Genomic DNA, 27,726 nt, shown 5'->3' with positions numbered 1-27,726 from the left:
CAACACATATGAGAGAAATGAAAAAGAATATACTTTTTCTGGTTTTTATCCCAACTCCTTAAGTGTCTTCTCAATACTCACATGATAAAAAAACTTGTAACCAGGAGAAGACATGGAAATGATTCAACCACACCCTCACCCCACCCCAAAGGAAGGTGAAAAACACTACATGCGGAAAAGCTTAACTTTGTTAATAGTCTCATTAAAAAATTGGTGTGTCTGCCCTATGTCAAGTTGTTAACCATGAAATAGTTATAAATAAGAATTCACAAGAATAATTTAAAATTTTTGAAAAGTAACCAAGCAGCTCCATGTAAAACACAAATAATTTACTGGAAATTAATGAATATCTGAGAAGGGTTAATAGCCAGCAGCATTCCAAATTACAGTAGTCTTATTATTGAAGCAACCGAAAATAAATGTTACAATCAAATAAAATAAGTAAAATGGTAATATTAATAATATGCTAACAGTTGATCTACTGCATTGTGATTTACCAAAACTGGAAGGAAGTCCTCACATCAGATTATATCATCTGTTTCATTTGCATAACCACAAAACCTTATTAGTTTTTCACTCTCTTTTTTTTTTTTTTAAAGATTTTATTTATTTATGCGACAGAGATAGAGACAGCCGGCGAGAAAGGGAACACAAGCAGGGGGAGTGGGAGAGGAAGAAGCAGGCTCACAGCGGAGGAGCCTGATATGGGGCTCGATCCCATAACGCTGGGATCACGCCCTGAGCCGAAGGCAGACGCCTAACCGCTGTGCCACCCAGGCGCCCCCAAGTTTTTCACTCTCTTTAATCATTTTTCTGGTATCTATAAAAGTAATTAATATTGATACCTTTCCTTTCTTAATATTACCAAAAACAATTAAAAAAAAAAACCAATCTCTTTTCAATTTTTCTTTCTCTCCGTGACCCACAACTATGACTTCAAATACAGAAAATCCCATTCTCCGGAGACCATTGTTCCCTGTTCCTCCACCTTCCTTTTCCTCAGATCCATTGACCACAAAGTCCCAAATCTCTATGAACCACATTTATGTAGTATATGGAGCTGCTGCTAATCTCCTTACTTCATCTGACAGCAGAAACCATAGCCAAGAATAATATGGCTAACTGGTCCATGACGATTTTGACATTGTAGGGATGGAGGAAGACGTCCTGAGTGGGATAGGAGATGAGAGAACACTCCGTGATAAGACTGGAGAGATGGCAAATTAAGAAGGGATTCCAAATTTGCAACATCCAGCAGTCTAAAAGAGCACATGAGCAGAGGGTTTGTGTTCAGTAAAATGTATTCTCTAACAATCCTACCACATTGTGGGGGGTGGGAGATGGGGCCCAGGAGTATTGATGGGCAAAGGAGGTAGGGACAATTGGCCCAGGGAAATTCTTGTTTTATGTCTACCATCCTCACATAATAATTGTTAGTAACCTCTTCATTCTCATAAATGACTCCTTTAAGACAAGTCATCCTGCCAACCTAGGACCTATCACCAGTTCTGATTTTTGAATAATTTGATAGAGCCAAGATTTTTTATTTGATAATTATAACTGCCTATTTTACTTGCTTTCCATACAGAAATACCAGTTAAAGTTTATTACCAAATATGTTATTTTGCATTATAAATTATTTCAATATTTCAAGTGATGGTTTTAAAGAACTGAAAAATAATTCTAGGAGGGAAAAATTAAGACATAGGAATTTTACTACTATTATGTTTTTCTATCTAGCAACAATTTTTCTTTAACATATCAAATTTCTAGTTACTTTGATTTACCCATTTTAACACCCAAAAGAAAATAGTCATTATTTGTAGAAGAAAAGCATATAAGGAATGGGATAAAAATGCTTTTGCGGCTCCACTCTGATTAAAACAATTAATTTTATGTGATAACTCATCAAAACTGCCTGGACACTGTCTATTTACTTTCCTTGGCCTCTAGGATAAAATAATTATTCTGTAAAAGCAACAGTCTCAGTTGGTTCTTATATATTTGTTTACTTTCTTTTTATTTTTTTTTTTATTTTTTAAAGTTTTATTTATTTATTTCACAGGGAGAGAGGGAGCACAAGCAGAGGGAGAGGGAGAGGAAGAAGCAGACTCCCCGCTGAGCAGGGAGCATGACTTGGGACTCAATCCCAGGACCCTGGGATCATGACCTGAGCTGAAGGCGGATGCTCAACCGACTGAGCCACCCAGGCCCCCCTGGTTCTTATATATTTTATCTCTATCTAGATTACAAATTTATGGAGAAAGCAGATAGAAAGTACTTGGAAATTCTTAATAGTATTTGTTGAATTATATAAATCCATAATTAAAATGTATGAATATATTTGTGAATTTGCTTAACGGCTTTTCCTTGACTCCTTTGTTCCCTTTGTTATGATCATCTAATATAATTATGTATGCCCTTTAAGCTGGTTCGATTTCTTTCTTCTTTCTTTTATTATTGGTATTGTTTGGGGGGTTATTATCACATCAAGAATTTTGTCTTTTAAAAAAATACATCATGAATTTTTTAAAAAGAATTTGAATCAAGTGTGAAACAGTTTCTGAAATTTGAAAATACAAACCTTAGAAAACTTCAGTAAATACAATAGTATCTGCATCCCCATTTCGCTGGACACTGAATCACCCTTCATCCTTCTATCCATTCAATAAATATTGATATTAGGAGTCCCTACTCTGTCAGGCACTATGCTAGACACTGTATGACTTCACAAAGTTACTTAACCTCTCTGAGCTTCAATTCCTGGTCTGTAAAAGTGGAATAATAATTTGTACTTCCACTTAGAAAATTACTAGACAGCCCTGAATTCTCAGATTCAAACATCATCAACTCTTTGAAGTTGTTCATCACCTTTCACGGGTTATTAAAGCACCCTCTTGCATTTCTATCAGAGCATTTGCATTCCTGTATTACAATTATTTTTCAATTTTCCTTTCCATTTTTAAACTGTGAACTCCCGGAGTGCCATAATTAGATCACCATTTTTTTTTTTGTAATTCCCAACAGTTAGGCTAATAGGCAACTAATGACATATTATTGAATCGAGTGAAAGAATCAATTAGTTGAAGCATTATCGTTAATAGCATTAGTTTATCTCCTAAAATGGTAGAATGTTTCAATATGTGAACTTAATGAATAAATCTGAAATATAGCTGTTTGAATTAAGGTTCCTATTGCTCTTGATGCTTTAAACTTTCTTGATACACCGAACAGCTCATAAGGGCGTGGCAACAGAGCTGTCTTTCCTCTCAGCCTCAGCTCCACCTCTCCACAAGGTTCTCCTCTGACCTTTTACCTTTTTTCCTTCCTTTTTTTTTTTTTACTGGTTGTACTGATTTTATGACTTTTACGAAGCCTTTTTATCTTCCTCAGATTCAATGCAAAGAAAAAACAATATCAAGAAAAATATGTCCTCATTATTTGCAATGAAAAGGATCTGCTACCATTCCGCAATCCTGGGCATATTATATATTAAGGAACACATAATGGCTCAAGTGGATCAAAGCACCATTTTGATTCTGACCCACTGAATAGAATTTCATGCATATTTGGTGACTGGGCTAACTTCATGGGAACTGTGATGTACTGAAGCATTTCTGTGGTATCCCAAGATCTCCCTACATAAGAAAAGACCCTAAACAAGACAAGATAACAATCAATCTGTCCATAAATTATATCCATAGGTTCTTTAAGGTGGAAAAAGGGGCCCTTTCTTGAGTACGTGGGTACAAGAATGATTGTGGCCTGAAGATTGCCGGATTGATATTGTGTCTATTATAATGAAAATAGGCTGTACGTCAAAACCACTGCCAGATTATGAATCTTCCACAACAGGTCTCCATTCTTCAAATAATGGAGCAAGTTCCTTTTCTAGACTGACAATGAGTCCTGTACTGGCATTGCTGCTGGCTATGAAACTCACCACCATAGGTAAGCAATCAAATTGAACAACCTGGTAGTTGTTATAAGAACAGATGATACTTTTATTGTTTTGAAAGTCCAAGTTTGCTCCCCTGTTCTGTTGCAAAGGCAAAGGAGGATAAGAAATCAGGTCCAAGGCATGCTCTGGAGCATTACCATTGACCACTTTAATTACAGGCATTCCACCTCCATCTGACACAACAATAGCATGCAGCCCTTCAACACTTGGTAATATTTTATACAGAAATCGATATAGGTCATCCGCCACGATGAACCACTTTCTCCCGCAGAATCAATCTCCACGCTTGGTTTTCTGGGCTGCCATGTTCTCTCACCGGTCAATTCGGGGACAGCTTCAAAGACAGTCTCTTCGGAAAGCCATCCTCGCATGATCTGTGTTTCCTCTGTGCTCCAGGAAGCCCTTCCTATGCCTCTGAGACACGAGTGACATGCTCTTTTTCTAATACCACCTCTGTGCTCTGAACTCCTGGCTAATTAACTCAAAACTGGTGGGTTTATTTACCCCGTAGATGAATAAATTCAATATCCTATAGCAAATATTTTATATGGGCTGATTGATCAAAAACACACTTAGTATTTGCAATAATAGAATTTATTTCAAACTCTGTTGTTATACCAGATAGTCTTGAACACTAAGCACCAGCCCGGCCCCCCCCCCCATATTCTTGGAATGCAAGCCGGAGCATGGAAACTACATTTCCCAGAATCCCTCACCAACAGGATTTAGTTTGAAGGTGTGAGCTTCAGATAACAGAGAAAAAGAGAAGTGCTCTTTCCCTCTGGCAGCAGCAGGCACTGATGAAGGGACTCATGAGATTTGTGTCAGCCACCTGCTAGCTAAAGGCAGCCAACATCGTCAGCGGTATCTTCCTCTGATCTGTACATTCCTCATCAAGACCTTCCAATAGTTCTTTTAGCGATATTGTGATCATAATATTGATAGTGATCACAATCATATTGTGGTCATAATAAAACTTAAGTATTTGATAGCCGAGTTATGAAAATTATAAAAGAAAAAAATCCTTATTGGTTGAATTTGAACAGTTGGACCTCCTCACTTCCATCATCCTTCTCTATTTTTCCCTACAGCACAAATCACTGTCTGACACCCTATATATTTTATTTGTTAATCTTTTTTTTTTTTCTCTCTTTTCCTCTCTCTCCTTTGGGCCTGGGGGGAGGGGTAGAAAGAGAGTGAGAGAGAGAGTATGTTAAGCGCCTCCACACCCAGCATGGTGCCCACTCCATCTCATGACCCTGAATCATGACCCGAGCTGAAATCAAGAGCTGAGAGCTTAACCAATTGAGCCAACCAGGCACCCTTGTTAATCTTTTTAATTGTTCATCATAGTAAAAGTGCCTTGACAATAAGGATTCTTGTTTATCATACTGTGGAGTCCCCAGTTTCTAGAGCAGTGACTGTTGTGTGATTGTTATTCAATAAAAATATTTTAATGAATGAATGAATCTGAGAAAATGTTTTTTCGTTTTTCCTGAATGTCATTAAGCAGAAAAAAAGGGCAGGTTCTAATTACAGTAAGAAGAAACAGAGCATGCATATCTAATTTTAAATAAGTCTTTGTCCTATTTGACTAGTCCTCCAGCTGTGTTCCTTCTTCATTGTCCTACTATGGGCACCATAAGTTTTAGCTAACTTGAAAATGTAAAAATCAGCCCAGCACTGAATAGTATTCTGTCTCATGATTCATCACTAAATTCCATTATGATCTATAGTTGCTTGTAATTTTAAACGAGAAGAATTCAATTTGGGGTTGATAATTTTGATATTTCTGCTAAATAGTCTAAATATATAAGCAGTTCCTTCAAATGAATTAGGAAAAACCACTAATACCTTAGCCAAAGGCAAAGGGCATAAAATGACATTTCAAAAAATAAGGGATGGTGGTAGTAATAATGACCAAATGAATACATAGGATATTTAAAATCATTTATGAAACTAATATGATCTGAGATTCGCTCTCCATGAAAATGTTTATCATAAAAGAAATCTCTAATTAAAATAATAACAAGCAGATGGAACATCCTTTATATAAAATTCATATTATAAACTGATTAAAACTTATGAAATGATCTGATAAGTAGCATTCATAAGCATAAAATAACTCATTTTCTAGGACCCAAATTCCTGGGAATGAATAAAGAAAAATGTAAGGCACATGAGCAAAGAATTTGCATTTACAAAGTTATTCATCCATTTTTAATTGTGCTGCAAATAACTTCAGTTTGTTTATATCTTGTCTCTTTACTCTCTTTATACTGTCTTTGATGAAAGGAAGTTCTTAAAAATAGAGTTTAGCAATCAATTTCTTTGTTCACATTTACCTTAAACGTATTACATGTTTACTATTTTTCTTTTGCTCACTCTTCTGTCTTGCTTTCAGATCATCTGACTGGAAATACTATTTTTCTCCAAAATGTTTTCTATTAAAACCGGAGTATACCTGGGGTGCCTAAGTGACTCAATTGATTGGTTATACTCTAGAGCTCAGCTCAGGTCTTGATGTTAGGGTCGTGAGATCAAGCATCCTGTGGGGCTCCACCCCCAAACAAACAAATGAATAAATTAATTTTAAAAATGGAGTACACCTTTAGAAATTCTTTTATTGATAAAATGATGACTGTAAAATCATCCTCTTCTCACCTTACCTGCCAGTTCTCACAAGACGATTTTGTTGAATATACAATTCTGAATGGACAGCTCTTTTTCTCTCAGCACTTTCTAGCACCTTGAAGGTAATAGCTTATTTTCTTTTACCCTCAATTGTTTCCATTAAGAAGCTAGCAAAATTGGCAGTGAACCTAATTGTCACTCCATTGTGAATGATCTGAATTTTTTTCTGGTCACTTTGAAGATCTCTTTATCTTTGGCTTGGTCATGTCATCAAATGCTTTATGAATGGAGTTTTTAAAATTGTATTTATCCTTAATTGTTGGACTAAAAAGAAGATGAGTGACTGAATTAAATTCTGGAAAACCTTAGCAGTTGTCCCTTTGAATATCACCTTCCTCCTAACTCTCTGCTCCTTTCTGGTAGTATCCTTCATAAATCTTCACCTGACTTTCCTATTTTCATCCAACTCATTTTTTAAGTTGTGGTTATTTCTTTAGATCTATATTTTAGCTTATTAATATTCTCTTCACTTTTACCTAATCTGCTATTTAACTCTTCTAACGGAAGGGTTATTTTCAATCATTATATTTGTATTTCTGGAAGTTCCTTTTGATTCTAGTTTCAAACTGGTTAAATTTTATATTCTGGTTCCTTTCTTACATAATGACTATATTTTGTTATATAAAATATATTAATCAGGGGCGCCTGGGTGGCTCAGTTGGTTAAGCGTCTGCCTTCTGCTCCGGTCCTGATCTCAGGGTCCTGGGATTGAGCCCTGGGTCTGGCTCCCTGCTCAGCGGGGAGCCTGTTTCTCCCTCTGCCTTTGCCCCTTCCCCCACTTGTTCTCTCTCTCTGTCTCTGAAATAAATAAATAAAATCTAAAAATATATGTGCTAAACATGCTTATTTTATATTCTTCTTTGAATAATTTCTACTTTTGTAGTCCTTTTAGGTCTGACTTCTAATTTATTGAGTTCTCTCCATCATTTATGATTGCATTTTTCCCCATGCATTTGGTGACTTCCTTTTTTTTAAAAAATATTTTATTTATTTAACAGAGAGAGAGACAGCCAGCGAGAGAGGGAACACAAGCAGGGGGAGTGGGAGAGGAAGAAGCAGGCTCCCAGCAGAGGAGCCTGATGTGGGGCTGGATCCCAGAACACTGGGATCACGCCCTGAGCCAAAGGCAGATGCTTAACAACTGAGCCACCCGGGTGCCCCTGGTGACTTCCTTATTAAGGGCTCATTTTTTCCTGGGACTATATCTGTAGAAATTATTTGAAGACTTTCTTTAAAGTGTATTCCTCCCGGTGAGGGTTTGCACTTGCCTCTGCCAGGCCCCTGCAGTCTTCCCAGTGCAACACCACCTTAAACTAGCTCGGCCTGCAGGTTTTCAAGCCACCGAATTTGTATTCATTTCTAATCTTAAACTGGAAGTTGAGGCTTGGGATCAGGAGTCTTTAGGAGAGACTTGTTTTCTGCCCCCTGCTCCATTCTAAGTCAATATCTAACAAGAGAAAAAGTACCTTGTGAAAACACCACCTCCAAGATTCCTATTCCTTGTGTTATCGTTTCCTATTTGCATTTGGTTTTGGCTTCTCAGTGCCCTGCTTCTGTTGCCCCATAAGCCAGGTTCTGGCCTATCGTGAATAGGCATTGACCTCAAAACAATCGCCAACTACCGTGTTTGTCTACCAGGGAAATCTTTCTTTCTCACTGTGTCTGATCTCAGCTTGTCACCATTTCCAGACATCCTGCCTGGTTAAACCTAAAACACATGTTGAATTTTTTTCTCCAGCATCGTCAGCGTTCTGCTACGGGCAGCGTTTCTATCTACCAGGGTGTTGGAAACGGAAGGCCTCTTTTATTACTTGCAATACTTTTATAAGCCGACCACAATAGAATACTTTAAAATCTAAGAAGAAAGAGGCTTGGTAAGGCACTCTTTCCCTTAGGTAATATCGCCAACTGTTTAAACAAAGTATTTTATAAATATAAAAGCAGCAGCCATAACTGTCATTTTCATCAAATGAGATTTCAACAAGTCTGCTTCTGCATAATTTGCCTATGTTTTTTTTAATGTCAAAACAGAGTTCTCTTTACTTTGAATCTGGAATCAGTTTCTTTTTTTAATCCATAGCACAATATGTGCCTTTTGGCCCCGTCTTGAGGGGACTGTCATTTAAGAGCATCTCAGGCTGCTTTTTCCACTTTCGAGATCTATGTGCTTCACTTTTCCCAGAAGGAGAAGCATACATGAAACATTCTTATAAGCAAAGCTCGAAGAAAACATCTTGGCTTGGGAAGTAAATTGAAAACCAAAAGCAAAATTGATACCCATTCATTAGGTGTCTCTGACAAACACACTCATTAGCTCGTTAGCATAGCACATCCCCAGTTGGTGAGTGGCCTGTGTTAGACTAAGGAACACTGCGGGCCATGCTCCCCCTGGGCTGCTTAGTCGAGAGGCATATTATTTTTCTCAAACCATAGTTTGCAGCTTTAAATTATAAAAAAGTAACAGAGGAAGCAAGACAAAATTTTATGTGTTACAATATTTAAAAGGGGAGAAGGTGCTTTACTGACTGAAGTATACTTTTCATTTCATTTGCCATTATTTGAAAAATTACAAACATGGCTTTATACACAGGGAGCTCTCTTTTCTATAGGGCAGTAGATTATGCTGCCTTGGAATATTTCTCTTAAAATTGAAGGGCTGCTAGATGTTCACATATTTATATTCACATGTAAAAATTCTCATTTTGATTAAATCCTTTCATTTACAAGTAATATTCTACTAAGACAGTGATAGTTTTAAATTCTATTTTAACTCAGCTCTGCAGGAACCCCCTGAAATAGTATTATCATCCTGTCGAGGAAGATTCTTGGGAGTTTCAACCACAGGGGCCCTGGGGTCATTTCTACGTTTGATGCCTAGAGATAAAAAGTGTTAAAGAATTTCCAGCTCTTTCTTTGTATAAGGCATTCGTTTAATTAATGATTACTTTTTAACATGCCCTGCCATGAAAGGAAGCAGGGACAACTCAACCTGCATGACGTTTGAAGGATTGGTAGAAAATTACCTGAGCGTATTTTCCTTGATAGTTTCTTCTGTAAGGTGCTTTGTTGAATAGACTTCCCAAGCTTTGCCTACCTCTTCAGTAATCTGCCTAGTTTTGTCCTTCCCTTCCTTCCGTCTCTCTCTCTTTTCCTTTCTATAAACACATAATTAAATGGAAACATACTACCCCTATTTAGTTAGCCATTCTATTAAAAACTAAAGCAACTGAAACTCATGTTCTCCGCTCCTTACTTGGCAGCTTAAGCTCATGTCAAGCAAAGAATTTAAGAGACTATATAAACAGTTTGAAGTGCAAGTGTTGAAAACCTAAGCCTATTACATAATTGTGTCAGGAATAGGTACCCATCCAAGGAATTCTCAATAAGACAACTTTATTACCTTGAAATATCTGTTTCTCATACTCAACCATCAGAATGATCTACAGGTGCTTGTTAAAATGCAGGTTCCTGGAACCTACCAGTACCCAAAGAGTCTGATTTAATATGTTTGAACTAGGACTCTTTATTTCTCATAGTTAAGAAGCTCTTTGCAGGATAACCAGAATGATTCATACTTCAGGATTACAAGCCAGATGGCCTGAGCCTGAGTCCTGCTTTTGCCACTTGTTAGCTGTGTGCCTTTGGGAAAGTTACTTAATCTTCCTATACCTCCATTTTTTCATGTGTTAAGCAAATACAATAATAGTGCTTACCTCAAAGGATTACTGGAAGAAACGAATGACCTAATGCACGTAGTACTTACAACTGTTTGGCTTATATTTAATATCCTACCATGCCAACTATTATGATTCTTCTTGACAATTAAAATGTTAGAATCCCAGAGAAGAAGTCCTTCATCCTTCTTTCAATGACTTTGGTTGTGGCTGATGTCGTTTTCAAATCAACTTCATTGAGATAAATTTACATACAATAAAACACACTCATTTTATGTATGTAGTTCAATGAGTTTTAATACATGTACATACCCCCATCACCACCACCACAAGCATGATCTAGAACATTTTTATCACCCAAAAAGTCACTTGTGCTCCTTTGCTGGCATCTTCCTATCCTGACTCTCAGAAACTGCTAATCTTCTCTCTACCATCACCGATTCGCTCTGCCCTTTCTCGAATTGCATATAAATGGAATCATGCAGTATGTATACTTTTATGTCTCTTTTATCCCCCCAGCACAATGCTTTTGAGATTCATCCTTGTGATTCCGCATATTAGCAGTTTCTTCTTTTCTATTGCTGAGTGGTATTCCATTATACGAATATACCATAATTTGCTCATCCATTCACCTGTTGCTGGATATTTGAGTTGTTTCCAGTATAAGACTATTACAAACCGTCCAAACAACCTTTGCTGGAAGCTGGCATTAGTTTTCCTATTTAAAAAATAGAAAAATAAAGGACTCAGAAAACAGAATCCGTCTCTAAATGGTCAATTATTTTGGAAAGCCCAGAAATCTTGTAAAAGCAGGGTAGGGAGTGAGGACTAAGCTAGAGTAGAAATTGCAATATTGAAAACTTCAAAACTAAGTTTGATGAGAACTAAGTTAGGATGAGAGATTAACCATAGCTACGGACTTATTGTTTTGTTTTTATAGACATCATATCTTTGTAAGGTTGAACTGTTCCTTTTCAATGTGTCAATTTTTACTCATGGGAAATATTTTTTCTAGGTAGAGTTACACTTAAGAAATACCTTTGAGTGAGTTTTTCAAGTCTTTCTTTTACAGTATCCATTAACCCATTCATGTTAGGGACTTCTATGTCAGTGTCCCCATTCTACATTTTCTTTTTGATTTCCTGTAGTCAGCAGCAGTAAATATATCGAGGTCTATGGACTACCACTTTGGCCTCCATTCAAAGCACAATTCTTGGAATACTACTGGTGCCGTGCAATGATACCAGGGCTAAAAGAGTCAATATGACAAGTATTTTAAGACATAAAATTAAAATATGGGGATCTGCCATATCAGTATGTCCAGCAGATTTTTCAAATATGAGAATTGATAAGCCTCTCCATTTTCACCCAAGTACAAGGACATTACATTTACCTGGAAAGGGATGGCGTGGCACCTTTCACTATCTAGATAAACTGAAGATTTCTTAAATCACCAATCCTGGTTCTGTGTTTGTTTAATGGTTCTTCCTTTCAATTTCTCTTTCCTCTCACATTTTAGAGTAAGCAGCAAGAAAACCCAAGACATGCCTTCCAACACTTTGCTTAGAAATCTCCTCTGCTAGGGGCATCTGGGTGGCACAGCGGTTAAGCGTCTGCCTCCTGCTCAGGGCATGATCCCGGCGTTGTGGGATCGAGCCCCACATCAGGATCCTCTGCTATGAGCCTGCTTCTTCCTCTCCCACTCCTCCTGCTTGTGTTCCCTCTCTCGCTGGTTGTCTCTATCTCTGTCAAATAAATAAATAAATAAATAAATAAAATCTTTAAAAAGAAAAAAAAAAAGAAATCTCTTCTGCTAAATATCCAGATTCCTCCTTTCTGGTACTGCAGGCTATAATTCAGCTAAGTTTCCTGCCATATTGCTTTTCCTCCAGTTTCCAGGAACAAATTTGTCACTTCCAGCTATGTCCTCACTGGCAACATTTTTAACATCATAATTCAACCAGCAGTCAGATCATGCCATATTAAGTATTCTCTAGAATGATACAGGCTCTCTCTACCATGCATCCCCTTCTCCACCACATTTTGGAGTCCTCGCTTGCAGAGTTAACATACATATGTTCACCAACAGTGCATTCAAAGCAAGCTAGGCTTTTTAAAAATCGTGTTCCACAAAATTCTTCCAGGCTTTGCCATTGCCCCATTTCAAAGCTACTTTCATATTTCTAGGTATTTATTACAATAGCATCTCATGCTCCAGTACCAAAATCTGTGTTCATTTCCCATTGCTGTTGTAACAAACACCCAAAACGCTAGGTGCTTAAAGCAGCACAAATTGAGACTCTGAAATGAGTCTCACCAGATTAGAATCAAAGTGTTGGCGGGGCTGCTTCTTTTCTGGAGGCTCTCAGGGAGAACAGGTTGTCCAGCCTTATCCAGTTTCTAGAGACTGCACTTATGCCTTGGTAATAACCCCCTTGTGTCATTCAAGCCAGCAATTCCTGGTCAAGTCTTTCTCACATGGCATGACATGACTCTGACCCTGACTCTCTTGCCTCCATTTTTCATTTATAAGGACTCTTGTGATTACAGAGTGCCCATATGGATAATCTGGGATAATCTCCCCAATCTCAAGGTCAGTTGATTAGGAATCCTAATTCTATGTGCAACCTTAACTTCCCCTCACCATATGCCTCGTAACATAACATCGTCATAGTTTTCAGGGGTGGCATGGGCACTTTGGGGCAGGGAAGGCACATTATTCTGCCTACCACTCTATTTACTGATAACAAACACCATCGGTTTTAGAAAAAGTATGAACATTTCTATCATCATTAGAATCTCTTAGAGTCTTAACTGCTTCATGAATGTTGATACCAAGACAAGAAATTTAGGGATCCAACCCTACATGGTCTGCTTTTCCTAATTGAAACTTCATATTATTTTTTAAGATTTTATTTCTTTATTTATCTCAGAGAGAGAGACAGCACAAGAAGGGGGAGTGGCAGGCAGAGGGAGAAGCAGGCTCCCCGCTGAACGGGGAGCCCGGGGAGCCCGATGTGAGACTGGATTACAAGACCCTGGGATTAAGCAGATGCTTAACCTCTTAATGGACTGAGCCACCCAGGCATCCCCAAACTTCACATTCTAAAAGAGACATTTTGGAGTACTAAACACGGTCCCAATAATGACCAGTTACCAATGTAAAGTTTATCTAACTAGTTATATTTAAAACAAATTAAAAGTAAATCATCTTAAGAAGAAAAGGAGGGGAAAAAAGAGTCATAAAGAGGAAAAAGATAATGAAGTTATCTTTCTTGTGTTTGACAGGTTATCCTGATTTGATAAACAGTACAGTCAAGTGGTTTGTCCATTTGCTAAAAAATAAGTGAGGTTCTGCCCTTGACATATTAAAAAAGTATCCAATAATGTTCACTGTTTTTCATATCTTCCCTCTTGATACATTGTTCCCATCCTTGTTTCTCTCTCAATTCCCTTTGGTTTATGAATTCATGTTTGCTTTATGAACTAGACCAAGAAGCCAGTAGAGATTAATCAATTAGTCCCATATCTTTATATAAACTGATTTGGTAATAACATCACAGGAAAAAAAAGAAGATGCTGGTCCTAAAAATCTCTAGGCTTAAACAGATGCTTACAACCTGTTTCCAACTCTAGCATACTTAATGCATTGATATTAGATCAGGGCATCTGAAACTTTAATATGCGTTAGAATCAATGGATGATTTTGTTAAGCGAATATTCTGATTCCAGGTTTGGAGTGAGGTTCATAACTCCGTAGTTCGGACAGAGGACAGGTCACGCTGATGTTACTGATACTCAGACCACACTCTGAGTAGCAAGGCCTTAGATCCTATCGCTGGTTGCCATTGTCATTTGTGAGTGTGAAAAAAAACCACATTTGAATGCTTCTGTGCTATTGTCAATTGTGGGCACAGGAAAAAACAAAGCATTTTGACAAGAAAAACTTGAGCTTTTCTGCCAAAGCTGACAGGGCTACCAAGGATTGCTTTAAACCAAATACTTGTCCTTGTTAGCATTTTTATTCAGTTGTTATGACAGATTTCCTATTCTCAATAAAGTGGAGGCAAGTGGGTTTTAACCTACACGTTATCTGTAAGACAGCAGAATGGACCTGGAAGATGATGAAATACTCATATATTCATTCATTCACTCGATAGTTATTTTACTGAACCCCTCTTAGGAGCCATGTTCATTCCTAGGCACTTAGGCTACGAAGCTTACTTCCCTAACATCAAGGAACCCTTAGCACTTTTTCAGGGCTTATCACACATTCAGAGTAGGACATGTACTTCACGATCACCCGGCACCCTAGATTGGTTACTTTTCCCACATACTGCATTGCCTGAGAGTCACAAAGGAGAGGAGAAGGAGAATATAAGCAGTCTCTAGCTGAGAGTCTAGCCTTGGTAAAACCAAGTAGCCCAGGGCAGAGATTACTGAGGTTAAATGTAGTACGTGTGAAGGGCTTTGGTGTGCTATAAGATATGAAGATGGTGAAGGTAGAAATGAATGGGTTAAGTGAGTCATGTTCCAGGATGAAAGGAATATTGACAAGAGTAAGGGACACAAAAACAAAAACACAGATTTTACACAAGCCTACCGGGCATGCAACTGGAAGACAGGCCAATGGGACCATTTGGTTCCAGCTGATCTTTCCATTTTATCTTCCTAGACTTTTTGTTTTTCATTTACTACATATTTCTGTCTATTGGCATTACTCTCTGTTTCTTCAATATTGGTCTTCATGCCTTCTCACCTCCATGCCCTTGTTCACAAGCTTCCCTCTGCCTAAAAACAAAACAAAAATAAAACTCCTCTATCTCGTCTTTTCATCATCACCAAATTTTTAAGGCCTAGCTCTAATGCTGGTCCATTATGAAGGATTTCTCCTATCAGAAGATATCCCTTCTTCCCCTGAGCTTTCATATCGTTGAATTTATTTTTAAAAAATAGTAAGAGATCCTCTTTCAATGATGGTGTCCACGGAAAGAAAGCCAACCTCACTGCAGGTTAGTCTATGTCTTATTCGTTGTCTCCCTGAAGACTATAGTCTGGGACATAGTATTTCAGATTGTTCTGAAGAACTGCTTCAAAGCTCATGAGCTGCAGGGGATTACAGATACAAAAGGGAAATGGTACATACCTGCTTACAAGTAGTTCTCAAATACTTGCACATCACAAAGTATAACTCAGTTGTAAATATATATATACAGTTGTAAAATACAATTCAGTTGTAAATATAATACAGTTGTAAAAATTAAGGTTTTTCTGCTTTCTACATAGACACAAGAAAGACCCTTAGGTCATCTTAATACATTATGTTTCTATCATATCTGATTGTTTAAAAATATCGTTTGCATGCCTCTACTTAACTGGTTTTCCAGTTCTTCCTGCTCTTGATTTCTCCTTGTGGTCACCTGAGATGATCACACAAGGCTGACATAGTCACCTACTGCAGTTTTAGTGCACAGTACATCACTGGGAATTTATTTTTACTTTTTATTCTAGGTTTTAAATTCTAAAAGCTCTGAGGACAAAAGCCCTACTGACTTAAGACATTATCATGGGTTGGGTGTACAGGAGGGGAAGGTTTCAGAGATGGCAGAACCAAAAAATGCCAATTTATAGCTCTGAACTTTTGCCTGATACTAAGGAAAGTTTACTTCAATGCTTTTTAAAATTTAAATGTGTTTTTTCCCCCTCTTAGCTTATTCTCACTAATGTTTGCCATGAGGAGAACCCAGTAGACAAGGCTGGGAGAAAATTTTGCAAATGTGGTGAGTCTGACATGGGACCAGATCATGTGGTGGATGTTGGGAGAAATATAAGAACTGCAGATAAACCATGAACGATTTGTTTCAGAGTTCCTGGGTTTGAAGAAGGATCACATAATAATTAGGATTAATTATGAATTCACAATAAAACAGCATAATGAGATTTTTTTTTAAGTCAGAAAACTGACTCAAAATCAGTGTCAGAACTTATTTTTCTGTGCTGGAATTCTCTCTCTCTCTCTCTCTCTCTCTCTCTCTCACACACACACACACACACACACACACACGCACGCCCAACAGAATTAAATGCACCGAACCAAGCATAATCAGGACTTTACTGGGAAGATGTGTAAGATTTGCAACCGCAGAATTGCATTTTCAAAGGCTTAGATTGGTTTTAAACCTGTAAACCAGGACAAGAAAAGCGTCCGGGCGGTATTCACTTCTCAGCAGAAATGTTGGAGGTTTTAACTACTGTAAACAACATTTTATCTGGACCAGTGCGTAGTGAAGTTTTTTTTTTTCTAAGTGAGCCAAATTTTCCTTGAGTTCCCTCCCTTTTTGTGTGTCTCTTCCTTTGTCCCTGTCCCTTCTGTCTCCACACAGTAACTGCTGGGATGGCGATTGGGCGGCTGGAGAGGCCAGGACTCAGTTCGCCTGCCCTACTCTGGGCGTAGTGGGAGGGACTCCAACACAGAGCTGATTTTCCAAAGCAGGTTTCTTCGCAGTTTTGCTGCGTTAAGCCCGAGGCAAAAGGCAAAGAGCAGCCGGGGAGCCGCCCCAGGCGACCGACACCTGAGGGGGAGAGGGGGCGGGGAGCGTCACAAGCATCAGCGGGACCCAGACCCGGAGTGACCTCACCATGGTGCGTTTTAGTCGCTACTTTCTTTTTCAGTCTTTCGGTGCAGGGAAGTGGAAGGATTCTGAAAAGAACTTGAATGCAGTAGGGAAAGGGATTATAAGGGATCCTTTGGAGTCATCAGAGAGAGAGAGAGAGAGAGAGAGAGAGAGAGAGAGATACAGAGACAGGGAGGGACCACATCCAGAGCTGATAGAGTATTTGGGAGCAGAGCGGGGAATCCGGTTTGCGAGGCACGTCGCGTCCCGCCCTGCCTGTTGAGCAGGTAGATAGGAGTGAGCCCAAGTGTGAGTACCGCGGTCGCCTGTTTGGTGGATGCACTTGCGCCCGGACTGACAGGTGCGGCTGCAGGGTCCCCTCTCCCGCTCACCCTCTCCTGTCCCTGACGCCCACTCTCTTTCTGCGTTCGCAGTGGGGACTTGCCAGGCGCGCCCAGGAGCAGCCGGCGATTCGGAAACGCAGCCGCGAGGTCTGGCAAGCCAGCGGGTAAGTGGTCTCTGCGTGCCCGCGCGGCTCGGGGCTCCCCAGAGAGGCAGTCCCTCTCCCCGGGCCCCTGGCCTGGGCTCATCCCCCTTCCCCTCCCTGGGAAGACTTCCGCGCGCTCCCAGCTGCTCAGCCCCTGGGGACCCGGGGCCGGGTTCCCACGCTGGGGAGGAGCGAGGGAGCAAAGGAGACTGCGCCCGGGGGCCCGGCTCAGGGCCCGGGGGAGCTGCGGGGCCCGAAGGAAGAGGACTGACGGGGGTGGGCGCCGGGCCGCGCAGCGCCAGCGGCGGCGCTCGGAGAGCCGGGGCGTGAGAACGCGCGGGGCGCGCCTGGGGCCGCTGCTCTCCCACGGCCGGGGCGCCGGGGCCGCGGGCTCACGCGAGGGCCAGCTGCGGCAGCAAAGGGCCGCCGGGACCTTAGAGCCGGCCGGGGCTCGAGGCCGCGCCGCGGCTTTACCGCAACTTCACCCCGCCGGCTGCTGCGTGGGCGAGCCGTTCGCGCTTGGGGAAAGCAAACAGCTACGGTCGCCCGATTGCTTAGAGAAAGCATCCAGCAAACTTCCAGCGGGGCTGCTCAGGGCTGGACGGAAGAGTAAGTGTGTGTGTGTGTGTGTGTGTGTGTGTGTGTGTGTGTGTGTATGCATGCACGCGCGCGGTCTAATTTGGCAGTCCAATTTTCTGCTCGCATTACGACTGCAGCACTTGGGGAAATGGTGAGCAGGGGATCACAACCGTCCCTGCGCGTCGGGTCCGTGCCTGCAGCCTGTCCTTGCTGAGCCGAGCAGCCTCACAGAGGCGTTTGTGTGAGGGGCTGCAGGCATCGTGGTCATGTGATTTCAGGCTATGGATTTCGTGCGTCTTTCTTTTGCTCACTTATTTCCTACGGTTCTTCATTTTGCACTCGATGAACAGTTTGTATCTTCTGAAGTAATGCAGGTTGAACCTCTCCCTTAATGGTAACGGGTCAGAGGCACCTGGTTTCCAACATACTGAAAACCCGTCTGAGTTTTAAATACAACAGGCCATATTGTGTGTGTGCGTGTGTGTGTGTGTGTGTGTGTGTGTGTGCATTTCTTAGGTATCAATAGTGATTTTTCAGGGTCAGTCTTCCGATGGTGATATCATTAAATGTCTACCTACTTACTTGAAGAAGTCTTGGTGTGAACATCATTAACGCTCTGGGTTACATACATAAACGTTGAAGCACTTACTGATCGAGATTTTTAGATCTTGGTTCATAGTGTGGAAGTAATCTGTTGCTTTTCCTAAAATGGCTATATTTCTCTCCAGGAGTGATCACGTCAGGTGCTCTACTATGAAGAGTGGTAAAAAGTCAGTAACGATAAAAATATAACAACAATATGAAAATCTAAAATTCCAAACCAAACTTTAGTTTGGCAAAAAAACGTATAAGCTTTATTACTCTTTGAGCGAGATTGTGTAGTCTGTGTTCTGTTAAGTTCTTAAAGAGCTGAGTCTGTAGATGTCCTTCAAGGAGTCATGAAGCCGCTCATATTGTATTTAAACATTTGAGTTGCTGCATTTTTGGGTTGATAGTCCAGAGTCCTCAGATACCTACAGGATGTTACATTTACAAGATAGAGATAGAAAATAGAAAAATAGCCACGAAGTTAAAATATATAAGGTTTACTTTTTCTTGTCCAAACAGTAGGCTTTCTACATAAAGCCTGCAGACATAAAATGGCTGGAAATATTCTAGAATAACTCATGTTACAATAATTAAACATTTCATGTAAGATAGGTCCACTTGTATGTTTTTAAATGTATCAGGAAACTTGGTAGGTGAACTTTATTTAGTAGAGATTTGTGATGAATAGATAGGTATGTTCTGTTTCTTCTTGTACTGTAAGATCTCTTTCTAGTATGACACAGAAAAAAAATTATATTTTTCTCTATTTGAACCCCAACAGAAATATAAAGTACTTACACTTGGTGTGGTGTTTCAAAGTGTAGGAATATAAATAATCCCTTAAAGGCCCTGTTTTTAGATGCCCAGGTATAATTTATGTAAGATAGTTTTCTGTCATTTAGAGAATGTAGGAGAAAATGTAAGGGTATTTGACTTATATTTGCTAGCACCAATGGAAAAAGAAATGTGGGAAGCTTCGTAAGCCTTAGTCCTTATATTTCTTATAACTATGGTTTATGAAACAGTCTTATTTTAAGGCATTATATTGAAAAACTGTTTTAACATTGCACTAAAAATTAAAGAAGTGATAACTAAAATTAAATTACTTTTATTATGAATACGTCAATAAAATATTCCCGTACCTAATGTCAACCGTTGTGTCATAGATACTTTTCAAACAAAAAGACTTAAATCTGCAGTTAATACCAGGTTTGTTTGTTTTTTTTTATAAATTAAGATTAGATAACCTTGAATTTTGTCAGAAACCATATCAGGGAAATTAAATCCTGTATTTATATCTGTAGATTACATTTGCTAACAATTAATAATGACTGTAGCGGGGAGAATATTGATTTTTAAAATAGTATCAGTACCCAAAAAATCTCTAGTTCAAAATCAAATGAGCCTTAAGAATTAATTCCTCTGGGTAAGGAGAAGTAGAAAGCTAAAGCAGTATTTGAATAAACCAAAAAGTATATTCCTGAAGAGAAAATTTTTTGGAGGAAATTAGTTACTGAGAATATTTTCTATTTGTCAGATTTGCCAGGAAGTTGCTTAGCATTTTTTTTTTTTTTTGCTGGGATACATAACTTTTATGGCACTGATTTTTATATCATTTAATTATAGATATTCACCCGCTACTTTTCTTAAATACTACTAATTACTTCTCTGCATATTTATAGAAAGAGGTATTTTTCTTCGTAAAATATCAATATAAGTTACTTATTAGGTACCTATGTGATAGTTTTGAGTATCTCTACCTTGACCTGATACAAGAAGAGTTTTGACAGTTTTTACAAAGTCTTTATGTGAAAACTTTGGTTGTCAATAGACGAGTTGACTTATTTGGGGTTGTAATAATGTCTGGCTATCCTGAATCACATTTGCTTATTTTTATTTCCCTCAAACAGTTTAGAAGTGTCTGACCTATTTCATATTTTTTCTCTCTTCTGGGTTCGGGCCAACAGATTTTATCTTCCTATAGTCATGAGGGTTATAGAGTAGGAATAGAATTATTTGCAAGGAGTGAAGAGCTTTAGGTAAGCTCCCTCCTCAGCCTACAGTAGGAAAGAATGATTACCTTATAAAACCTGAGGGTCTCTGGGGCATGATTATCCCTTGGGACAAAAATGTGATATTCACTGCTTGTAATTACTCATATCACTTACCCGAAATGCTTTCTGGCAATTAATACTTGTTTTATAAACGAACCCTCCCTTTCAGAAATCAAAGGCAACTCAATTTAATTAACTTACATACCACCTCCTCCTACTCACCACAGTAGGAATTAGCAAGAAGCAACAGAAGACAATGGCTTTGGGAGTGAACACCCTGGGGAAAGGAAGTTGGGCAGACCAAAAAAAACTTCTTAATCCTGAATTTTTTTCCAGGTCTGACCTATCTACACGTCTCCTTTTTCTATGTGGCATTATCTTAGAAATACCTGTAAATATGTCTGTATTGCCTACCAAACTCAGATCTCTTTCGGGATACTCATCACTGGATCCCTAGTGCCTGGCACATAGTAGATGTCTAATAAGATTAATTGTGTTGTCTCTGTAATTATTGAATTAAGGCTTTTAAATGCCTTGATGCTATACGGTATTCAGTTCAAGAATACAGTTTTTTAAAGAGATATTTGTTTTGCACTGACGCTCCATGGAATATTATGGTCTTGATCACCCAGAGACACAGCTGTGCTCTTCTCTCATATGGCTTTCAGCCTGTTCAGAACTGCTTGTAAACTGTTATTTCTTTCACCATCGTCCAATTACCCTTTGTTTTTTTAAATTTACATCTTTCACTTGTGTTACCCTGTCCCCAGTACCAGTGCTTTTTGACCTCCCGAACATTCTACTTTCCGTGGGAATCCAAAATAATGGAGGTTTTTCATCAGCTGTCATTGTTCAGGGCTTCATTCAACATCTACGGATCTGGCTTTCACAGGACCCTACCTAATCTGCTTGACCTCCCTCTGGGAGTCCACTGGTATTCACCCCCTCAGGCCTTCTCATCACTCAGGATGGCCCCTGCTGAACGAAAAGCTAAGAATTTCATATTCTTAACCTCTTAACCCTCCACTAATTCCACTCACTCATCACTACCCAACACCCTTCTCTCCCATTACTGTTCGTTGGCCACCCCCAATTTTCTCATATTTTCCTCTCTTTACTTACCACACTCATCTTGAACAGCAATGTCACCTCTGTTTCAGACTTCAGATCTCTTGCCACTAGACGAACCAGAATCTGATTCCCTCTAACTTCAGCTTAAGAGATGGTTAACAGTGCTAGGAAGTTATTTTATTCTCTCTTGGATAATTTCATATCAAATTCTCCATAGTACTTGTTCCAGATTTTTCCAGGTTTTCCAATCTGCCCACATTAGCCTTACTCTTTTCATTCTTAGCAGATGACCTTATTTCCATATTCACAGAGACTATTAAGATCAATTTAGGCAAATCATTTATCAAGATTCATCTGGAACTTAGGAGGCATTTCTTTACTTAACCCGTCCTGAGCATAAGAACTCTTTTCTTATATTGAACGATAGCATTTATCTCCATAATAATCGTATCCTGATTATTACCTCTTAGAGTACTTACACAAAATGCTTTTATATATGACAACTCTTGTGTCGCTATTGGTACTATCCAGTTCCTTCACCTCACCCTTAATTGACATGCCTTGAAAGTCTCATTATCATCAGAGTGTTTCTCTTTTGGATGCACTCTTGTTTTTCTTAAAGTGTGGTCCCTGGAGCTGAATTTAAATGAATGGACTGGTATCATTGAATATATCTGGTTCCATCCTCTGGATACAGTATAGCAAATCACCCTAAAATCTAATCTGTCTTTCCCCCACTTTTTTTGCATCCACACTACACTGTTTAATTATGCATCCTTTTATCCATACTCTTCTGCAGATACACTTCTCCCCAGTTGTACACTTGGCCACGTGAGTTGGGACTTTTAAAAATACTTACTGAAATTTAATTTAATCTTTACATTTAGTCTATAGTTTCAGAAGGTCAAGGTATTTTTGGATTCTGATTCCTTGATAAAGTTTAGCCATTCTTTCCCAATTTGATGGCATTAATAGATTTGATTAGGATACAATTAAGATCTTCATCTAAGTAACTGCAAAAAGCTGAACTGGAAGGACATCTGGTACGATCCTAGATCCTAGACACCTCCTTCTTGCTTTACATTAGTCTATGAGTTAGTAGTCCTCTTTATGTCCAGCCAATTATATCATCAATTAACTCTCTTTCTTTGGAGTTTACATTCCTTTGTGTGGCCCAGGTGTATACTGTGACAGACTTGGGCAAAGGCCTTGGGAAAATGCATTTCCACTTTCTGCAGAATAGATACCAAGTTATTATTTTTATATAATGATATGTTCCCTGCCACCCTTCACTAGCTTGTAGGTAACAGCACCTCACATTTTGAATACTCACATACCATAGTTTTACAGTTCTCTTGGGAATCATGCCTGAAAAGGACGTCAAGCCCTCTAGGCTAGAGTTGGTGGAATCACCTTTTCTATTTTGAAAAGTGAGACAATGGCTGGCTTCTTCCTTCTCTTTCAACCCTTCTCCTCACTGTAATATTTTTAAAGATGATTTTAACTATCCCCTTATTTCATCCGCAAATGCTTTCAGTTCTTTGTAACGCGGTTTCTTCACATGAATGGATTTAAACTCATTTGGAATATTTAATACCATTTTATACCTTGGGCTTTAAGTTTGTTATTTTGATTTTGGTCTTAGTTTTGCCAGCATGAATATTATTTTCTTGAGGAACGGAGATGAAACAAAGAGTAATTCTGCTTGACCAGTCCTGTGCCATCATTTGAATTTCCTCACATTCCTGGCAAGCCATTGAACTCTTCCTATACCCAATATAAATGCCAATATCTCCACTTTACCAGAAAGATAAATTAGAATTAAAAGAACTTTTTTTTTGAATTTGTAATTTTTGAAACCTTCAGCCTATTTTATATTTTGACATTCCTCTCAGAGGCTCAGTCGCTTTTTTGTACTTCTCGCAACAAGGTTTATTATGGGTTATGTTCGTCACTGAGCGACATACAAGCACCATTTATGACACAGCCCCTGACTTGAGGGAATTTAAAGTCTGCATGCAGAGTTAACGGAACCCAGAAATAGTCTCAGAATTACACACGATGAGCTTAGTATTAGTGGTGTCTTTCTAGTAAGGTCGGAAGAACTTAGAGGAGAGAGCTTTGCAAGATGGAAATACTGAAGGCTCTCTAGAGAAGATCTGGCTCTGAATTGAGATTTTAAAAGAGGACTGATGTGGGACTTTGCAGGACCTGTAGGATTTAAATTTAGAGAAGAGTGGGAAGGGTGTTCTGGGCAGAGAACAGGAAAGGCGCAGAGCAGGAAGCAGGTGAGTGGGCAGAGCGTGGGGTGTGCGTGTGTGCGTCCGCGTGCGTGCATGTCCGTGAGGAACCAGAGTATGAGGGAGAAGGGGTAACGGCAGGTCTTCCCAAGCACACCTTTGAAGTATTCCTTTCTGGAATATTCTGTCATCTCGCCCTCCATTTCTAGATTTCTTTTCCCTTTGCTCGGTTTTCCAGAGGCCCATACCTACTCAAACTTTTAATCTCAAACTGGGCTGTACTTCTCAGAAACTTTCCCTGACCTTCCCAGCCTGAGTTAAGTGCTTTGTTATGTTTTCCTCCAATGCCCTGTGCTTACCCATCATATGATTATCCTACCCCGTAATTGCCTGCTGAGTTGTCTGCCTTCACCAGTACACTCCGCGGTGGCAGGGGGTACCATTTCTGTCTGGTTCTCATTTTATTCACAGACACCCAATAGAAGTGTCCATGGATCTGTAAGCACTCAGTAAAAATGTGTGATATGATACAGGCCTGCTGGAGTGATGAGGCTACGTTGGGGCGTATTTATAAAAAGATTTAAGGTAAAGAGAGGTTAGATTACGAGAGACCAGGATGCCAGGCTGAGTTTTTGCTTTATTAGGTAATGTAGAACTACCTTGTTTTTTGATTTTGGGGACAGGATACGGCTCATGCATGACTTTTAATTTGACCTTCGTAAATCAATTCAAGCTATTCAAAATTTGATATGCTTTTCTAGATTTAACGAGGAAATTATTTGGCTCCTTACCTTGCAAAAGGTGTTTCCATCTGTGAGGTTGAGAGGCTCCTATAATTCTAACGCCATTCGTCTTATCAGAGAAGTTTTGTTGTTCTACTAGTCTAAGTTTATTTGTAGGGTATTGAAGTTATTAGCTGCCGATTATTCTCAATTTTCAGTGATTTTGCAGCTTCAGATACTCTCTATTATAAGTAGTTAAACGTTATGTGGTTTATATATGTTCCATTGGTATGTGGTTTATATATGTTCCGTTGGTATAGCATAAACTTTTAAGTCGTGTATTTGTGAGCATAAAGTTTAACGAAGGTATAGCACAGTAGGTGGAGTATTGGGGGATTACAACTGTAACATGGAAGAGATTTGGATAAACACATTAACATTGTCAGTACTTGATAGGTCAGTATTTGAAACAAGATATTCTTACAGTGGATTAGTATTCATTTGTAAATGTGATTAGGAAAAGACACTTTTCCCAGTGAACACTCTTCAGGTAAAATTCCATTTTTTAAGTGTTTTAAAATATTCACAGTTGTTATCATATGATTTCTCTCATCTATGGAACATAAGAACTAGGATGATCGGTAGGGGAAGAAAGGGATAAAGAAAGGGGGGGTAATCAGAAGGGGGAATGAAACATGAGAGACTATGGACTATGAGAAACAAACTGGGGGCCTCAGAGGGGAGGCGGGTGGGGGAATGGGATAGACCAGTGATGGGTAGTAAGGAGGGCACGTATTGCATGGTGCACTGGGTGTTATACGCAACTAATGAAGCATCAAACTTTACATCGGAAGCCGGGGAGGTACTGTATGGTGACTAACATAATATAATAAAAAAACATTAAAAATAAATAAATAAATAAATAAATAAATAAATAAATAAAATATTCTTAGTTGTTAATTGTAAGTAACATTCCTCTTTGTCTACCAAATAACAATTTAATACGCCCTGCATCTATTTCTGATTCTTTTCTGTGGTGATTGGCTTAGAGTAATTCTTAAGCTTGTGTTGTGTTGTCTTATGCTTAAAAAAAATCCTTGGTGGTATATAGGAGAGCTCGATATTTCTTGAGAGTCTGTTCCTTGGGTAGATAGCAAATTATCCGAACTGAATTTGCTAGCTTTCCCCATCTCCTCTTTCTCTGCCACCATTTGAAGTTATAAGAATTTATCCTAATTTAGACTGGGTTTCCACCACCCGCTACTCACCTGATGGTTTGGCCAAGGGCAAGAAGGTTTTTGAAGTGTATCATAAGGCCATCTACCATAAAAGTTTTTCTTCCACCAGCCCTCTCCTAGAGATCACTCCTTTGGATTAATGTAGTCCTTTGGATTTTATCTCTAGGAGCCCCTGGAATAACTGTTTTACTTGGAAGAAGAGCATAACCTTGTTTACCCAATAGCATTTATTATGCTGCCTTCTACCTTCAAGCAAAAGTGTGGTTTTTTTGGACCGTAGACCTTTAAATGTAAGAGAAAAAGAAAACTGAAAGACCTAGCGTGTAGGGCATAAATGAGAAAGGTAGATACAAGTAGGGTCCATTGGGTGACAATATAGTGTTCAAACAGGAAGAGGAAGTTAAAAAAAGTTTAAGGTCCTGAAAAGAGTTCTTTCTTCACACTTTTGTTCCCTATCCTAACTGAGGATGATTAGAACAGTATCTTCACCAGCATGTTGTGGCCTTGATTATCTATCTAAGTCAAACCAGAGTAACATCAGTTTAGTTATGTTTAGCTTAATATTGAATCTGTTTCAGTACATAGTGGAAATTGGTAGCTGTAGGTTGTCATAGTCTGTTTTACACACGGCAAAATGGTGTTTGGCTGTGTTTCCTTACATTAACTGTCCTTGATAAATAATCACTGGTCATTGTATGAGTATCAAGAATTTGCTGCATGCAGTGTGTGAAAAACCATTTTAAGGGGTGTAGAGATCATGCAGTGTTCATAATTTCAAAGAGTCTGCCAGCCTTATTTTACTGTCTAACTCTGCTGGTCAATGTCTTGGTTATTCTCTTACTTGAATTCTGTGTTATGGACATATTGTCTTTACTGTAATTGATCACCAAGCTCTTTTTTGTTTGTTTGTTTCTGTCATTGTCTTTTGCACATCTTTTTCTACTCCTTGGAATACCTTTCTTGTTTTCTATGCCTTATTATTTCTTACTTATTCTAGAAGATTCAGCTGAAGTCTTTTTCCGAGGAAGTATTTACCATTGTACTGTGTTGGGTTTAGATGCAGATTTTCTGTCTTCCCATCACATGTCATGAGAGATCACATTTTAACTGTCCACACATTAACTGTCCACACCCCATTCCCTACATGAAACATTCCTTAAGGGTCTAGTGTTGGTTTGTTTTATTTCTTTTTGTTTTGGGTTTCTGAAACCTCATCTGTTAGAAATTAGTCATGGATGCTTAATAAATATTTCTGGGATATATGAATGAATGAATGAATGAATGATTGGATGAATGGATAAATGGAGGAATTCAGATAGAAGAAAGAGGGGAGATTTTAAGGGAAGATTAGGTAGAGTAATTATAAAGAAAGGTCCTGGAGAAAGCATGTTGTGATGGAGCCCAGAGCAGTATATCGACTTTGAAGAGGAAGTACATTGTCTTGTCCAACATCAGAGAGAAGGATACATTGGTGGATACGAAATTAGTGTGACATTAAGATAAATGCTGTGGAAAAGCAAAGTGGTGTTACCCAAATGATTTGTGAGATATAAACCTGAAGTGTATTATGTGTAAGCATTAACTGTGCATTTGGTAAAAGAACCCACAATTATTATATAATTGTTTGAAATAAAAAGTGATCTTTTTTTTTAAGATTTCATTTATTTTTGTGAGAGAGAGAGAGAGAGTGAGTGCAACACAAGCCAAGCCAGAAAGGTGGGGAGGGGCAGAGGGAGAATCAGGCTCCCCACTGAGCAGGGAGCCAGATGCTGGACTCGATCCCAGGACCCTGGGATTATGACCT

The 27,726-nt window shown here is 39.0% G+C and overlaps 1 protein-coding gene and 1 pseudogene across 8 annotated transcripts in view; one reads left to right on the top strand and one right to left on the bottom strand.

Annotated features, from left to right (window-relative positions):
* Positions 1 to 3,835: 3,835 nt before the first annotated feature.
* LOC100482369 lies at positions 3,836 to 15,094 on the bottom strand (annotated as a pseudogene).
* A 1,634-nt stretch (positions 15,095 to 16,728) lies between these two features.
* Positions 16,729 to 27,726, top strand: part of GUCY1A1 (guanylate cyclase 1 soluble subunit alpha 1) — a 63,047-nt gene continuing 52,049 nt past the window's right edge. For 2 of the 8 annotated variants that reach the window (XM_011231173.3, XM_019804960.2), the window contains exons 1-2: positions 16,729 to 16,971; positions 17,378 to 17,451. The gene's annotated coding sequence lies outside the window, so the exon portion shown is untranslated. Of the gene's footprint in view, positions 16,972 to 17,019; positions 17,253 to 17,377; positions 17,452 to 17,571; positions 18,040 to 27,726 lie in introns of those variants that run through there. The other 6 variants (XM_019804961.2, XM_034661479.1, XM_019804962.2 and 3 more) reach the window with 4 other exon arrangements.

Source organism: Ailuropoda melanoleuca, chromosome 5, assembly GCF_002007445.2.
Source record: "Ailuropoda melanoleuca isolate Jingjing chromosome 5, ASM200744v2, whole genome shotgun sequence".
NCBI classification, from domain to species: Eukaryota; Metazoa; Chordata; class Mammalia; order Carnivora; family Ursidae; genus Ailuropoda; species Ailuropoda melanoleuca.
This window is presented reverse-complemented; position numbering and strand designations above follow the sequence as displayed.